The following is a 3,275-nucleotide window of genomic DNA, read 5'->3' on the forward strand; positions in this document are numbered from 1 at the left end:
GCTTGGTCTCATGTGGATGTGAAAGAAGGCAAATGTGACTTTAAGTATGGAGTGCTTTGAACACTTTCCTGGCAGTGTCCAACATGAAGTAAATTTGAGACTCTCCACAATAATGAGGGCTGGAAAAAGTTAACTTGTGAATATAGCTCTGATTTAGAATTTATTAAGTTCTAAATGCTTAAGAATTTGATTCCTGAGGGGGTAGTATTGAATGAGTTTCATGTTTGGTTGATCAAGTCAATTATGATTGGTATGTACTAGACTACCTAGAAAGGCTGATACCACAAGATATTCCACAAGAACTTTCATGCCAGAGTTGGGTGAAATCTTAAAATTTTTTTGTGCAACAAAGAGACTGGTGACTCAACCCCAAATTAAGTGAATTAATTCTGCTTTGGAGAAATAATATAAAAAGCTGATTGTTCAAGTAGTGAGTCAAATGAAGATCTATCCATATATCCATCATTGTTTGAAGGAAAAAGTATACATTTTAGAAAGGAAAATATGTCTCCCGAGAGAGTATCAACTAGAACATGAGCAGTGGGTGCTGGCAAGGACACTGACTGGCATTAGGAGGCTGACTGTGTGTTCCTGGACCAAATTGGCAGCCAAGACCCTAGGGGGTGTCATTCTGAAACCAATGTGTATATGTCTCTAAAGATGACTTTATCATGTTACTCAGACAGTATATGAATCTCAGGTATATGGAAAGCAGGTAGATTATGATATATTATAGCTTAAGTTTTTAAATTGGAAGAATGAAGTAAAGAAGAAAATAGAGAAAATAAGTCCTTTAGAAACCAATCTTTTGTTTTCTGGTTCAATCTGCCTACCACCTTTTTAAGGTGAAGTATTTGAGGCTCAGGGAGGGGAATTAACTCCTGTAGGGTTGGATGAACATGGACTCGTATTTTTATTTAATGACCATACTCTTTGCACAATGTCATCACCGCCTTTACAAGTCTTTTCTAACAACGGGGACCTCAAGAGAAATCTGGCCCTTTTAGCAAGAAGAAGGCACAGAAGGATGCCTTGACTCGCTTTTCCAAAAGGAAGGAAGATTTCTGTTGCTTGACGTTAGGACTAGTCTTGCAACTTGCTTTGTTTGGAAGTGAGGGCTAAACCGAGGACCCTAAAGGTTGGCCTCTTTCCTTGAAGTTTGTCAATCAGGTACCATGTGGGCACTCTCCAACCTGATATACTTCCTTTCATCCCTTGAACCTAATGCTTTTATCTGCGTACACTTGAGTAGCTGCACTTTCCTTCTTGTTCACCATGACCTCTCTAGCTGCCACACCCGCCTTGCCTTTTACATTGTTTTTCTTTCTTTTAGAATTTATCAGGATGTCAGCCTGCTGGTGAGGTTTCAGGGACCTGTGGAAAGAGTAGAATTAGGTGGGACCAAAAAATCACAAACGCAAATAATACACTTTTTGAAGTTTCTCTTATATTGTTGCATTACCTACTTCATTCATGCCATTGTTCAAAATTAAATCATACTTCCTTTTGGAAATGCTTTAATAATAACTATCTACCTTTCAGGAACAGGAGGAGTAGATTATTCAGTGGTATCTGACAGCTGTTATATACTGATGCAAAGAAGAGGAAACCAGACTTCTTAATCTACATTTTCTTGGTTTACCATATTAGAAAGCTTTGTTCTCTTTCCAAGTTCACAGGCTTGCATGTGAACTTTTGAGGACAGAGGAAACATGCTCACTTATTCCACACTTCACAGTGAATTTCCTTACAGTGTCAGACTAAGACCAAAACAGCCACAAGGAAGGTAAAAATTAGAGGAAAACACTGTAACTAGAAAGATTTTGTTAAATGATATTCTTCACCAGTATATCATGCATCTAAATTAATATAATAGTGAATTAATATCAGTTTATAACCTGCTCACCATCTACCTAGCAGTTTTCTGTGGCTCTAATCAAGAGTCCATCTCTGCTACATTAAGATAATTAAGATAATTTGGCTCTTTGAGAAAAGAGAAAAGTAGATGCTTCAGCTTTTTTTTTTTTTTTTTTTTTTTTTTGCAGATAAGTGATAAACTTTTTTTTTTTTTTGCAGATAAGTGATAAACTTAATTAGAAATAATCTACAGAGGAATATGTTCCAAATGAAAGAACAAGATAAAATATCAGAAAAAGACCTTAATGAAATGGATATAAGTAATTACCTGATAAAGAGTTCAAAGTAATATTCATAAAGATGCCATCTGAAAATGGAACAAAAATGGATGAACACAGTGTTCATAAAAATACCAAACAGACTTCTAGGAAGATGGTGGAATAGGAGGATCCTGAGTTCACCTCATCCCACAGCACACTTAGATAACAGCCACATCAGTGCAACTAACCCAGAAAATAACCCCAAAGACTGGCAGAATAGACTTTCTATAGCTAATCAGAAAGAGGAGACCACATTGAAGAGTGGGAGAGGTGGAGTTGTGGTAGGGAACCAAATTCCCGATAAGACCACAAATGGGAGAGTCACAAGAAGCAGAAAGAAGGGAGGGGAGCAAACCCACAACAGGCAACCCAGGGTTGGTGGACCTGCACTGGGAAGACAAAGCCTCATAACATTTGGTTTTCAAAACCAGCAGGGCTTAACCCCAAGTCCTTTAAAAATCAGTAGGCTTAGCTCTTTGAGAGCCAGAGGGCAATAGGAAACTGAGTACCTGCTTTTAAAGAGCCAGAATAACAATCCCACCAAGATAAGCATAGGATCAGCAGTTTCAAAGAATCTGGGGGTAGCTGAGGAAGATTTATTTACTAATCTCAGAATGTGTGTTGGAAAGCAGGGATCTTTAGGCAACTTCTCCAAGAACAAATGTCTAATGAACAACCATTTCTCTCCCCTGCCCCCACTGTAGATATCTGTATACCTGCTGACACCAGCATGAGCACTCCACTTACCTTGCTAATACCACATGCCCCATACCCACATTCTCCTGAGGATCCCCCCTCCCCACAACCAACTTGCCCCACTCAGAAAAAGTCCCTCTAAAACTCCTGCCTCATCTCATTCTGAAAACAGCTCTGGCAGGAATTGTGCACTCAAAGTACTACTCCTGCCCTGGGGAGATGGAAAGATAACTACACACACCAGTACACTCACAGTCCTAGGAGTCAAACCTTATAACTGGCAGTGCAGAGAGAGTACCCTGCTAATCAGTGTGTCTGCAGCCCCAGAAGATGGAATGGGGGCAGGAATCTATCTGATCTTACTGCTGGCCCTACCTACCAACAAAAACCTCTCAGGGGGCA

This window comes from Canis aureus, chromosome 24 (assembly GCF_053574225.1).
Source record: "Canis aureus isolate CA01 chromosome 24, VMU_Caureus_v.1.0, whole genome shotgun sequence".
In the NCBI taxonomy this organism is placed as follows: Eukaryota; Metazoa; Chordata; class Mammalia; order Carnivora; family Canidae; genus Canis; species Canis aureus.